Source organism: Eubalaena glacialis, chromosome 11, assembly GCF_028564815.1.
Source record: "Eubalaena glacialis isolate mEubGla1 chromosome 11, mEubGla1.1.hap2.+ XY, whole genome shotgun sequence".
Lineage (NCBI taxonomy): Eukaryota > Metazoa > Chordata > Mammalia > Artiodactyla > Balaenidae > Eubalaena > Eubalaena glacialis.
The window spans coordinates 15,517,671-15,532,526 of NC_083726.1; the positions used below are offsets into that span (position 1 = coordinate 15,517,671).

The 14,856-nt window shown below is 48.8% G+C and overlaps 1 protein-coding gene across 3 annotated transcripts in view; it reads right to left on the reverse strand.

Annotated features, from left to right (window-relative positions):
* The window catches only part of ABTB3 (ankyrin repeat and BTB domain containing 3), a 310,593-nt gene that overhangs the window by 210,939 nt on the left and 84,798 nt on the right, over positions 1 to 14,856 (reverse strand). The gene's annotated exons all lie outside the window — the stretch shown is intronic.

The window sequence follows — 14,856 nt, forward strand, 5'->3', positions numbered from 1 at the left end:
TTTCTTGCATCTTTCATCCACCCATTCACCAAGCACCTAATGAGTACCTACTGACTGCTGTGCCAGACACACTGCGAGAGTCAAAGAGGAAGGATGAACACTCCATCCACCCGGCTGTCAGAATTAGACTTTGATCTGTAAGCAACTGAGAGCCCCCACAGATTTCTAAAGGGAGAATGGTGAGTATTTTAGGAAGATAGCTGTGGTGGGCTGAATAATGACCCCCGACCCGCTGCCTCCAAGGGCACCCCCGACCTAATCTCTGCAACCTGTGAATATGTTACCTTACACGGTAAAAGGGACTTTGCAGATGTGATTCAATTCAGAATCTTGAAATGGGGGAGGTTATCCTGGATTATCTCGGTGGGCCCAGTGTAATCACAAGGGTCCTTATAAGAGGGATACAGGAGGGTCAGAGGTCAGAGAGGAGAAGGCAATGTGATGATGGAAGCAGAGGATGGAGTGATGTAGCCACAAGCCAAGGAATGTCGACAGCCTCTAGAAACTGGAAGAGGCAAGGGACAGATTCTCCCCTGGAGAATCTCCAGGAGGAACCAGTACTGCTGACACCTTGACTTTGGGCCCATAGACTCATTTTGGACTTCTGACTTCCATAACTATAAGAGAATACGTCTGTGTTGCTTTAAGCCACAAAGTTTATGGTAATTCATTACAACAGCAACAAGAAAACTGATATAAAGGCTCTGGGGGCAGTGGGGAAAATGGATGAAATTGAGAAAAGAGCGGGAGAGTAAGGGGGCTGCTGCCGGATCTCAGGGGATGGTGACCTAAGGGTGAAGCCATAGGGGCATGGGGGAGTGGGTGACTGGAAAGGAATTATGAGGACAGGACCCCTAGGGCTTGGCAGAGGTGGGAGAGTAGGGGGATGGTGGAGGCAAAGTTATGCCCAGGTTTCTGGTTTGGGTGAGGGAGCAGAGGATGGTGGGAGGAAGAGAAGGTTGAGGTCTACCTGGGGGAGACTCAAGTTCCAGCCCTCTTGCCCCCAGGGGTCAAGGCACTGCTGACCCTCCCTCTCCATAATGGCTGCCTTTCTTTGCACCCTGACCCTCAGCAAGGCCACTGCATGCCAGGGAGCTAATCCAGAAAACCAACCCAGTCAAGCTGTGCAAGACACCCTAGTGGGAGGCTGCAGGAACAACATCTGGATGTTGCCTGGGTGACCAGGGAAGGAAGGGGAGAGGATTTGGGTTGGGAGAGCAGGAAGAGAGGCCAGCAGTGCCCCTGGACCCGAGCTTTGGAGCTGACCCTGCACAGCAGGCTGGGAGCCCACTACAGACCTCTAGCTGGAATCAGTCCATGCGTCGATTCGCAGGTTGCGTCCCAGCAGGGATGGGGAAGGCGGCCCGGAGGGATCTGCACTGACTCACAGCAGGCTCACAGTGCCCACCACAAGCGCGGAGTCACCCCTCCTTTGTCCCCATCCATCCACCTTCAGCCTGCCCAGACACAGCGGGGCCAGCGGGCCACTACTTGGCCCTAGTTCTGTCCTTAATCAGTCTAAACTGCTCCAAAAAGTGGGAGGGAGTTCTGCTATGAAGTGCTGATGGCACAAAATTGGAGAGAATAGTAAATAAAAAGGAAACGCCTGGGAGAGGAGGCGAAAAGGAGATGCCAGCATTTATGCAACTAGGCCAGAGCTCTGTGAATCCCCCTGCTAGAGGGTGGGAGGGAGATGGGTCTGGAAGCCCGTGTGGGAGATGCAAATGCCTTCTCAGTGCAGGAGAGATCCTTGGAAGCCTTTATTCTGGGCATCTCCTGAGGCTGTGATGGATGGTCCGACCCAAGCGGGCAGAGGGCGCCTCCTCTCTCCAGAACAGGAGGACTCGAAAGGTTACAACCTCCTAGGGAGACAAGGTGGGGTGGGAAGGTCAACATCTGAGCATCACCTGGTGCCTGGCCCTGTGCTAAAGCAGAGGATGCAGGCTGGATGGAGCTGGATGGATGCCCTCAAGATGCTCACAGGCCGCCGGGGGCACAGATGTGGAAATAAATGAGTGCAGTGAAGTCCTGGGGGGAGGGGATCTGATAAAAATCTAGACGGCATATGGTGGGCCTAGGGGCCACCCTGGAAAGACGAGTCTGCTTCACCTGGGTGGTTCAGAGAGTCTTTATAGGAGATTCTTTTTGTTTGTTTAATGGAGGTGAAATTCACACAAACACAAAATGAAGCATTTTAAAGGGAACGATTCAATGGCATTTAGTACATTCATAATGTTGTACAACCACCACCTCTATGTAGCTCTAAAACATTTCCATCACCCCCCAAAGGAAACCCTATACCCATTAAACAGTTCCCATTCCCCCCACCTCCAGCCCCTGGCAGCCACCCATCTGCTTTCTGTCTCTATGTATTTTTTTACCTTTTCTGGTCATTTCTGTAAATAGAATCAGACAATGGTGACCTTTTGTGTCTGACTTTTTCCACTCAGTATAATGTTTTCAAGGTTCATCCATGTTGTAAAATGTATCAATACTTCACTCCTTTTAATGGGTGAATAATAGAGGAGGTGATTCTGATTCTTGAGCCGATCTTGAAAAATGAGTAGGTGCGAGCGAGCCAGGGAGACCAAGGGGGGACAGCCATTCATGGTGGAGGAGGGGATACCGGCAAAGGCATGGAGGCATGAAACAGCGGGGTATCCTCTGGGGACCGCACAGAGGTCAGGATGGCTGGAGGGGTGATGTGCAGCAAACGACGAGGCTTGGAAGGTAGGCAGGGCCGAGCGAGCTAAGGGGCTCTCTGCTTGGGTAACAGGGGCCATGGAAGGCAAACCAGGCTGTGACATGACCAGGCTTGCATTTTAGAAAAGAAGTACCGGCTGCGGCATGGACCACTGATGCGGGGAGACCAGTTGGGTGGCTCCTGGGAGGTGATGGGGCCAGGACTAAGGCAGGAGCTGTGGGGACACAGAGGCAGGACCGGCTGCAGGTGTGTTAGGCAGGCGAACCTAGCAGACTTGGCCCATCCACCTTGGACCCTGAGATGCAGGCGTCTCAGATGAATTCTAGGAGGAGATGCCCTGAGGGTGGACATGAGAGGAGCTGAGGTGATCTGCTGTGGGCGAGTTGGGTTTCAGGGTTCTGTGGGTCGTCCAGGTGGACCCTTCCTGCAGCAGTTGGGTGGCACCTGGGTCTGGGTCAGGAGAGGAGTCTAGGCTGAAGAGAAACGTTTATGAATCTTGCTCCATTGATTCCTTACAGAAGTCTGCATTACAGAATGGATGGGATTCCCATTCTACAGATGGGAAAACAGAGACTCAGAGAGATTAAGCCACATACCTAAGGCCACAGAGCTAAGAAGTGAGATTTGGCTTTTTTCACATAGCAGAGCTGGGGTGTGAACCCACATTTGGCTGATTCGAAAGCCTCTGAACTTTCTGTTAAGCCCAGCTGCCTTTTAATCCTTTCCCACTCCTTTCCCCAAGCTCTAAATCCACTCAGCACATCCATGGGAGATGGAATATGGGCCTGACCATACCACAGAGCAGCAATTTTGCCATCTTGATGTTCAAGTGCAGTGGGGGGTGGGGGTGGAGAAAGGAAAGACAATGGGGAGGACAACGTCTTCCCAGTAAACGCTTAAAATTTGCCGGGATGCACTGGAGATGCTGCTGAACCTGAATCAGACCCCAGAGTCACAAGGACGAAGCAGCCTCAGATAAGGTAACCAGGCAGAGGTCCCCAGGCTGGAGAGTCAGAACTATGTATGTTTTTTACACCACTTAAGTGCCCACTCTGGCCTCTCAAGGTAATGGTGTTAGCTGATTCCCTCCCCCTGTCACGTGGCTCAGCTTATGGTGCCATGGTGGGGAGGAAGATGCAAGTTAACAATTTCATGGGCAAATTTGGAGCTCTGGGGAGCTTCTTAACGGGCACAAATAAAGCAGCCCCAGAAGCAAACAAAACCTAGGCAAGAGCAAAACTACCCAAAGAAGGCAACTTGGGGACGTGATCAGGTATCATTCAAAGCAAGAGAGGCAATGGAGGAACCGTTATTTTAATGAAGCAAAAACAGCACCTTCTCGGAATGTTTCTTTAAATGAGTCCAGCTTGCATTCTCAAGACCAAACAGCCCAGGCCACCGAGGGCCAGGCTTGGAACGGTATCAGGTTATCACTGAACTTGCATTTGAATAATTCAAAGTGACTCAGCCATTCTTTTTTTTAAACAGAGAACCTGATGTCCAGGGGTCATTAGGCATCACAGGCTACGGATCCGGACCTCTGTGCAATGGTCTCCCCGCTGTCTGAGCCAGCTCCTCTCCTCCCCGCGCCGCCCCCCCATTGCTATTATGATTCTCCACTCTTCTTATACAATACAGTGTTCTATCCCTTCAGAATGCAGGAAATACTGTGCTTCTTTCTGCTCTCACTGGGCTCATCAGGTGGCTACAGAACATGTGACCATCAGCCTTTCAGGCTCAAGCTCCTCTCTTGGCATGGAGCTATCATGTTCTGCAGCTGGATCATGTGTGGGGAGGTTCTTTGAAAACTGGAATCCAGCATATTGTAGTTCTCATTGCTACAATTACTTTCTGTGTCTCCGGGAAAGCATATTCTGTGACCCAAGAAAAACGAGAAGGCAGAATTCTCATTTATTTAAAAAAAAAAAAACCTCATTATGCCTGGGTTAGGGTTAGGGTTAGGGTTACGGTTACGGTTAGGGTTAGGGTTAGAGTTAGGATTAGGGTTAGGGTTAGGGTTAGGGCTAGGGTTATTTTTGCCTACACAGCATCCATTTTCCCTTCTCCTAGTGATGCACAATTATTTTCTGGGGGAAGGGAGAGTGTTCTTCTCTACCACCAGCCCTGATTCCAGGTTGAGTACAAGACACAGGGCACCAATCAGTGTATTTTATTTCCTTGGACAGAGTGATGCGCAGATGACTTAAGGTGGGTGAATTGTCAATTCTATTGAAACCATTGAGCAAATAATACCCCTTTCCCACAGCAATTGTTATCTGTAAGGTTCATGTCAGCCTGGAGCTGCTGGGGGTCACCATGTGAGAAATGAAGCCAAACTAAGATATGAAAAGAGAGAAGTGACTAAATCCTGAAGATATCATTTGTGCTCCTGGAACCAGCCATACCTGAAGCCCATGCACAGCTTCAGTGATTGGAGTCAGTTTGAGTTGGTTTTCTGCTCTTACAAAGCAAGAGTCCTGACCCATATAACATACTACAGTGCTTTGCACAGAGGAAGTATAAGAAGTTATGTCTTCATTCATTCTATTAGCAAATCATGCTGGATCTGTCTTCAAAATGTATCCCAAATTTTATCACTTCTCATCACCTCTGTTGCTACCATCAAGGTCCAAGCCACCAATATCTCTTACCTAAACTACCGTGAGTCTCCCACTGGGTCTCGCAGTTTTCCTTCTTATCTCTCTACAGACTATTCTCCACTTCGCAGGCAGGCAGAAAGAGCCTTTTAAAATCTAACTCAGACCACGTCACTCTTCTGCTCAGAACCATTCAATGGCTGCCATCCCACTTTGGATAAAATCCAAAGGCCTTCCACCACCTGTAGGACTTTATCACGACCTGCAAACCCAGGCAGAGCTAGCCCAGCTTCCTCTTTGACCTGTCTCCCATCCTCGTCCTCCAGGCTGGCCTCCCTGCTGTTCCGTGTTTGTACATTTTCACCTTCGGACTTTGCACCTGCTCCTTCCTCTGTCTGCAACCCTCTTCTCCCCGTATTTTCCTGCCTCCCTCTCTTTGCTCAAATTTCATCTCCTGGAGGACTTCCTTGACCATCTCATCCAAATTAGCCCCCCTCACTCCTACTCCCTTGCCTTACTTTACTTTATTCCGTAGCACTTTCTACTATCTGACATAATCCATTTTTCCATTTGTATACTGCTTGTCTTCCCCACTGGAGTGTAGGTTCCATAGGACAGGGCCTTGGTCGGTCCTGCGCACTGCTGTAGCCCGGGGCCCAGAACAGTGCCTGGCACACCACAGGTGCTCAATAAGTCTTTGTCAGGAGCCTGAGTAAGTGCTGAACGTGTGCTGAATGACCTTGGGCAATTAGCAGCCTCTCTGGTCCATTCATTTTTCCAAGTGTGAAGGAAGAGATCAGATGAGATCTACGGTTTTCAAAGTATAGTTCACTTTTAGACTGAGTGGGGTTGGGGGGCACTCTGGGGCCACCTCCCTGCTTTGACGGAGACCCTCAATTTTTATTTTTACATATTGGGTTCCACAGAAGAAACAAAAGTGTACCGCTGTTACGAGGTGGCTGAGACGGTCTGGATGACTTCAGTGCTGGGCCTGCAAGTCCACAGTTCCCATTTCTCTAAGTCATTTCAGCACTTTTTACATTTTCTCTTAGCAGAAAAGCTTTGCAGGCTTTTTCTCTTTGCCTTAAATTCTGAGAAAGTCTAAGCAGATTCTCTTTCTCCTCATTAAAGTAGCACAGAGGGGTTACTGGCTTCTGGTGCCAATATATTATCTGGCATATAATATAATATCAACCAACCCCCTCTGCCATGGAAGGTCCCAGCAGAGAGGTCCCTGTGTTTTGGGTGTTTAAAGGAAATCCCTTCCCTCCTCCTTACTGGGCAAAATAATCTTTCCTTTTTCTTTTACCGCATGCAATTTAGAGAAATTGGCAAATTTCTCTAAAACTGCAGAGACGTTAAGTTTAAACAGGAAGAGAAAATCGATCCATGTATGAGGCTAATTAAAAAGCCTCTCGGTAGGACTGTGCTTCTTGCCTATTCTTGCACCTTCTCTTTGAGGCAAAATTTTCCTCCATAGACTCAGCATATTGAGCACATGAAAAAAAAAAAAAGAAAAACAAGGCGATAACCTTGTTAACCTTGTGAACATCAGGCAATAACCCTTCAGTGGCCTTCTCCTAGGAAAGGGGCTCTGAGACCTCACTCCTCTTTTACAATAGCTCAAAAAGTTGGCAGAGAAGACAAGCAAAATTGGGAACCAAGGCTTATGTAATTTGAACAGTATTGATTCAGGCAGCTCCCTTGGAGAATACCTGCATTTGGTGGCAGGAGGAGAAAGGAATGCCGGAGATGGAAGAAAAGGGGGGCTGGGGAATGACTTCTATTTACTTCATGTCAATCCCCAGGCAGTTCTTTTCATTTCCAGAGAACGAAGGAGCTTCTGAAGGAGACAGGTAGGGGGTTTGCCTGAGTCCCACAGCAGAGACAGGGATGGGGCCGTGATTCCAACTCAGGACCAAGGTCAGAATTCTCTCCAGCACCCTGCACTACCTCCCAGGAAACCTAGTAAAAGGCCAGGGATGCCAAGGATGTGGAAGGCTTGGGAGGAACGGCGTGGTCAACTATCATGTGCGGCAGAAAGATCAAGAAGGACATCACTGAAAACCCACCGCTGGATTAGCAAACTGGGGTCCCTGAGAGAGCAGTGAAGTAATGGGGACCCTTGTCTTGGGTTTCATCCTCGTGTGGGGAAAATGCAGGGCCATCATTCCACACGCAAATCTGGCCACAACTTCCCCTGCTGAAAACCCTTCACTGGTTCCCCACGGCCAACCTCCCAACTTGGCCGACAGGGGCTTCTGTGACTCCCCCACCCTCATCTCCCTCCTCCCTCCTCAAACACTCCACTTTATTAATACCACTCACTGGGCTCTCTCAGCTCACGATGCTGCATCTTGCCTTTGCTAATGCTCTTCCCTCTGTCAGGCAGGCCCTTCCCCCAACTCCTCACTTCACTCCTGTACCTTCATTAATACTCTTGTTCTTGCAGCGTGTGTGCAAAAAAGCGTTCTTTGAAGCCGTAAGTCAGGGTAAGTCTGGACTGGAAATAATGATGAGAGTGACAATGAAATTAACTAACACTATGGAATACCCACTCTGTGCTAGACTGGTCTAAGTGTTCATTGTGTAGTAAATCATTCAATCCTTATAACCATCCTAGGTGGTAAGGTGTCACTAATTCATAGGTGAGAAGACAAGGCACAGGGGAGTTAAGTAGCTGAGGGTAACAGGATAGAGAGTGACAGGGTGGTAATGGGGGGTATTATGGACTGAATGTGTGTGTACCCCTAAAATTCATATGTTGGAACCCTAATCCCAAAGTGACTATATTTGGAGATAGGGCCTATAAGGAAGTAATTAAGGTTAAATAAGGTTATTTGGGTGGGGCCCTGATCTGATAGGATTAGTGTCCTTATAAGAAGATATACCAGAGTGCCCCCCCCCTTTTCTCTCCCTCCTGCCATGTGAGGACCCAGCAAGAAGACAGCTATCTGTAAGCTAGGAAGAGAGTTCCTACCAGAAACTGATCAGCCACAACCTTGATCTTGGACTTCCAGCCTCCTAGAACTGTGAGAAAATGCATTTCTGCTCTTTAAGCCACCAGGTCTATGGTATTTTGTTAGGGCAGCCTAAACTGACTAATATAAGGAGCAGCAAAAATAGAGCACTCCAGGCAGCCCTCTCAGAGGAGGTAACATTTCAGCTGAGATCTAAACGAGGAGTGTGGGGTGGTCATGGGAATATCTGGGGAAAAACAATCCAGGCAGAGGGAACAGCAAGTGCAAAGGTCCTGTGACACGAATCATCCCACATGTTAGAGAAACAGAAGTGTAGTGAGCAAAGGGAGACTGGTACTAGGAGGGTCTGGAGACGCAGGCAGGGACCAGACTTCTTAGGCCATTAAAAAGGATCTGGATTTTATTCTAAGTGTCCCATTGGCCTACTAGGAGACCAAGCAGGTCGTGCCCTGAGGAGTGGGATGGGAGAGGAAAAGGTCTCAGAACAAACATCTTTCCCTCCATTGCAGGCCACTGCACATAGCCACGTAGGCCACGCTCCACACCACATTGTGGGGGGCTGTCCACCTGGGCTCTGCTGTGAATGCAGCCCCTGGGACTGGGCAGCCCAGTGACCCTGCTCACCCTGTCCTCACACTTGTCTCTGAGAGCAGGCATTCTCAAAGCGTTTTTGTTTTTTAATTAAATTTCAGTGACCTGCTCCCTATAATGGCATTAAGTTAGCAGGCCATCTGCTACCTGGGAACAGAGGAGCGGGGACGCAGCCTGAGTTGGGGGAAGTGGATGTCCACGGTGTTTCCTCCTACAGGTATTCTCCTTATGCAAATCCAACCACTCCCACCCAGCAACGCGTGGAGGGAGAGAAAAAACTAATCCAGACAGTGTGGGCAGATTTATCCACAATCCCAGTTGATGTGCAGCTGCCAGGGAATACGGGAGAGATGGGAGACAGGAACCTGGGGTTTCCACGGGCTCAGCAGAAGGGGAGCATCTTAGATCCTGGGTGTGATTCTGCCGTGTCAAGGGTAATTTTGACTGTGACACCACTTTCGAACACAATGCCTGGGTGAGGTGCGGCTCCACTGTGTAATCAGAGGCTAGAAGAGGTTGTCAGCTCTTCCAGATCCATTGGGCCTTGGCTCTGCACCAGGATGTGGTTAGTGCTGGGATTCATAAGAGGGGAAAGTTCATTTTAAAGGGAATGGAAGAGCACATGAGATGCCTCTTGAAGGAAAGACAAATGCAACGAATTCCTTAAATATTTGACTATGGACGACACTGAGTCCCAAAGATGATGGTCTCAGGATTCTGCCTCCAATGGGCTCACAGTCTGCCAAGGGAGCAAGACTGTATACAAGGAACCATAATAGCAGGCAGTACATGGTCTAACAGAATGATGCTCAAATGCCATGGACTGAAAAAAAAGATGAAAGAGTAATTCTGTCGAGGAAGCAGGGGATGCTATAGACAGGAGAGAACACTTGAAATGCCCCTAAAGGGCTAATTCAACAGACAGAAAAAGGTGGGTGGAATAGTAGAATAATGGCCCTACAAGGATGTCCATGCCTAAGCCCAGGAACCTGGGATTATGTTCCCTTACAGGGCAAAATGGGCTTTGCAGATGTGATTAAATTGAGGATCTTGTGATGGGGGGATCATCCTGGGTTATCTGGGTGAATTCAGTGTAATCCTAAAGGTCCTTATAAGAGGAAGACAGGAGGGTCAGAGTCAGAGAAAGAGATGTGAAGTCAGAGTGATGTCACGTAAGAAAGACTAGATGGGCCTTTGCTGGCTTTGAAGATGGAGGTAGGGGTCACCAGTCAAGAAATGCAGGATCCTCTTAAACCTGGAAAAGGCAAGAAACAGAGTCTCCCCAGTAGTCTCCAAAAGGAACACAGCCTTCATTTTAGCCCAGTGAGACCCACTTTGGACTTCTCAGCCCCAGAACTGTAAGATACTAAATCTGTGTTATTTTAAGCCACTGAGTTTGTGATGATGTGTTACAGCAGCAATAGGAAACTAATACAGTAGGGAAGGGCATTCCCAGGCAGGAGGAACAGCACACACAGAGGCACAGAGGCCTAAAAGGCACAGTTGGGTTTAGAAAACCAAGAGGGGGCTTGGCCATAGGGTACATGCAGAGATTGGCTGGAGGTGACACTGAAAAGTATTTGGGGCTGGGGGTTCTAGGCCTTTGATGCCATGTCTGCAACTTCGGAATATCTCTGTGGGCACTAGGGAGTGCCAGGAGATTTTTAAGCCTGATAAGGTAGGGCAGTGAGCTGATCAGATCTGTACTTGAGAAAGATAACTCTCGTGGTGGTAGTGAAAGTGTGAAAGAAAAATGGGAAGAAAGGAGGTAAAGCACAAGGAACCCCAAAACCCATAACTTGGGGATCACGGCCCATAACAAGGAGAAATCCTGCTCCTGACAAGCTGCAGAGGCCAACTTGCAGCCCTGCAGTGTGTCTGCCCCACACCTGTCCCCATTCTCCCATTCATGAATGGGAGGGCAGAGAGGTTTCATCTGAAGGGCTGGCTCCAGGACCACCTGGAGGGTCGTGTTCACCACACTCAGGGTCTGTGGGAAGAAGTGCTGTGATGGATTAGTCATGTCTGCTCTGGGCCTGTTGGCGGGGATGGTGCAGGGGTAGAACCGCCCTGTGGGAGACCATGGAAGGAATGTGGCAGTTCCCTTGGTAGTGGTGGTGCCGGTCGGGAGTGGGGATGGTGAGGGGATGTTGAGACAGGGGGTGATGATGGGGCATTAAGACAGGCAGTGGAGAGAGGAAAAGGGTAAGGGTGAGGCCTGTGGAGGGTGCCAGTTCAGCTCGGGCCAGGATGTGACCCCTTCTCATGGCCCTCTTTCACCTTCAGTAAAGTCCACAGAAATTCTCAGAGTGAGGGGAGTTCTTGCCAGAGAGGAAGGGAGGTGAGTTCTGCATTCTGATATCAAGGAAGGTACTTGCAAATGAGGAAGCAAGTGCGGACACTTGAAAAAAATCATGGGGAAACCAGTAGACTCTTACAGGGGGTAGGACTGAGGCCAGGGAGCCCTGAGTGGACATCTGGTTATACAAAATGGGATTCTGGGAAAGCTTTTAAAGCAGCTTTACTGCTTTTTTAAAAAGCAGGAGAACTTCCGCTCTAAGGCAGCCCCAGTGCACCTCCAGCTGAATATCTGGGCCTTAGAAGTTCAGAATCTTGCCCAAGGTCATACAAGGAAGTTGCAGAGCAAGCTGAACACTCCTGCCAGCTCTCCATCAGGCCGACTCCTTCTCGGCTGTCCAGTTTCTAGGCTACAACATGCCGCTCCTGCTCTCAGAGTGTTCACAGCCCTGTCATCTGTGCCATAGCCACCAGGTGGTGGATGAGAAGTGTCCCCATCAATTCCAAACACTGAGAAAAGACCCTCGGGGCTAGGGTGGGGGGACAGGATGCAGGGCTGGAATGACTTCCAAAAGCCAAGTATTGGTTTCCTCTGTCCTGACAATCCCCAGAAAGGTATCCTACGATAAGCTGAGGAATTTTCTAGAACTGTCCCTACAGGCGGGGCCGTGGGTCATTCCACACGTATACAGGAAAACTGGCTTTTGCAGAACTTCTGGGCACTCACGTAACTGGGAAGGCCTTGGATGCACGCAGGAATTAAACACAGGTTCTTCAGACTGTAACAGAAAGGGGTATCAGGGGAGACCGTGTGGGCCCAGCACAGTATCTCAGCATACAACGGACACTCAGTAAGTAACAGTAATTGCCATTGATGGAGTGTGAGCTATGAATGGGCACTGAGAAAGCTTTCCACACATTATTCCTATGAGGTATATAGCAGGGGCACCTCCATTTCACAGCTAAAGTTATTGAGGCTCAGGAAGGTTGAATAACCTACCTAAGGTTGAACAGTGGGTCAAATGGTGGGACCTGCGAATGTGACCTTATTTGGAAAAAAGAGTCTTTGCAGAGGTAATTAGGTAAGGATCTTGAGATCATTCTGGATTTTCTGGGAGGGCGCAAAATCCAATGACAAGTGTCCTTATAAGAGACAGAAGAGAAGACAGAGGGAGAGCTTGGAGAAATGCGGCTACAAGCCAAGGAACACCTGGAGTTGCCAGAAGCTGGAAGAGGCGAGGAAGGATTCTCCCCCAGAGCCTTCAGAGGGAGTGCAGCCCTGCGGCGACACCTTGATTTTGGATGTCTAGCCTCCAGAACTGGGAGAATAAATTTCTATTGTTTTAAGGCACCAAGATTGCGGCAATTTGTCACAGCAGCCCTAGGACACTGATGCAGGTCACAAAACTAGTGGGTGGCAGAGGTGGGTCCGTTTAACCCCAAATGCTGTGCTTTTAACCATGAATGAATGAATCCATGGTTCGACGAATGAATGAATGAAGGAATGAATGAGGAAACCTCACTACAGCAGAAGATCTATATTGTTTCAGTGACAGGATAGAAAGGAGGCAGATCCAGGCCCCCCCCCCCAAAAAAAAAAATTCAATTGCACTTCTTTGCCTTCAGGTGTCAAATTTAACACTCTTAATTCTGCCTGTTCATTCACCACTAGGGTTCCCGTGCTCAACAGAAAGGGAAGAAGGGAACAGCAGGTTTTGCATGAAGAGGCCATGAAGTGAAATAAGATGAACACCAGCCTGAGTCAGGCAACCAACTGCTTTTCAGCTCAAATGTGAGCAGGTCACACCTGGAAGGAGAGAAAGAGGTCATGCAAAGAAGTGACGGGTTTCTTACCAAGCATACCTAACTAGGCATCACAAGGAACTATTCATTCTTCCAAAGGTCAAGGGCCTCAGGAGTTCATCCTCTTTTCTACTGTCTCCTTCCCCAGGCCTAAGGGATGGGTGCGGTGGCTTCCGGTTAGAGGAAGGGCCAGCCAGCTGGATTTCCAGAACCTGGTACATGTTCTCAAGCTGCAGTGCTCAAGAAGGAAGTGGACGTCCAATACCTCTTTATCTAGGGCTCAGTTCTTGACATCACACTTCAAAACTGCACAAGAAACAGAAGGGAAGATGGAGGGACTTTCTTCTCACTGCAACGAACACATGGACCCCGGTGCCTCTCCTCCCATTCTGGGCTTCCTTTGACACGTGGACCAGCATTTCTTCAGGCTGCGTTTACCTACTGCGGTTCCTGAGCACAGTCTTTCCAGTTTGCTGCTGGGCCCGCCTGAATTCTTTCAGAATCTGGAATTTTTCCCAAACTCCCATTACTGGCTGGTTGTGAAACAGAGCGTAAAATGCCAGTCATTTTTTTTTTTTCTCTCTCTTTCACATTCCATAGTCATCTGACATCATAACAGATTTCAGACTCAAACTGTCAGAATCTGGGCTCAAACAACGCTCAGCCAGCCTCTGAAGGACAAGAGGCAGCTTGGTGTGATGCAAAGAACCTTGAACTTGGGGGCACACAGGTTGGAGTTCAAAGCCTAGCCCCACCGTTTACTGACAGCATGGCCTAGACCAGTGTTCTAACCTCTGAGTCTCAGTCTGTGTGTTTATTCAATAGCTACTGAGCTCTCACCCTGTGGCCAGCACTGCTCCTTTCTGCTGAAGGAGCCAGGCCATAAACAAACAACAAGAAAAATCCCAGATGGCGATAAGTGCTATTCAGAGAATTAAAATGGGCAGGGGCGGGCACAGTGGCTGGACTGCAGCTTTAGATGGAGTGGTGGCCCCTCGGAGGAGGTAACATTGAAAATAAGATCCGAGGGACAAGATGCAGCCAGTTACACAGAAAGCAGGAGGAGAAGCATTCCAAGAAGGGGGAACGGCTAGTGTAAAGGCCCAAAGGCTGAGCCACACTGGAAAATTCGGATAGGAGCTGTGGGGCTGGGGTATAGTGGGCGAGGGATAAGGTGGGGAAAGGTGGTGCTGGAGAAAGGAAGGGACCAAATCACGTGAGGGTTCCAAACTGGAGTGCACGCTATGATGACTGGGTGCAGGAAAAAATGAGAACTTCTGGCTACATTGATTTGCGGATCTAACAATCTAAGAAGGAAATTAAACTCAACGAATTTCACGATATTATTGCTGGTAGTACAGGTATTTAAGTTCTAAATGAATAGGCATATAATGAAGGTGCGTGCTCAAATTTTGGGGGCGGGGTACGTAAAAACACTTTAGACATCGCTAATGTAGAACCTAGTGAAAAAGAGTGAGGAGTGCTATAGTGAGCCTTCCACGAGTTTTAAATGGGAGAATGAGAGGAGCTGGTTGATATTTTTAAACTTTAAAATTTAAAGCATCACTCCTTACAGAATAGAGCAAATTGCCCGGCCCGTAAGACCCACCCAGTGTGTCTGGAGCCCCCAGCAAGATGATACAGGCAACACTGTGCTTATCGCGTACAGAAAAGCTGTCTGTATAGCCTAAAATGTATTAGAACTATTACCAATTACCAAATTATCCCCATTACACAAAACAGTCTAACAAAAAACATTCATGCTCATTTGAGTTCAAAAATTCTACTGGCCTCTTAAGTTTCACATGGCCTACCATCACCTCCTCCTACTAACACACACTCTCTCCATATTTAAAAGGGTCCTTCCTCTTCCAGCCACACC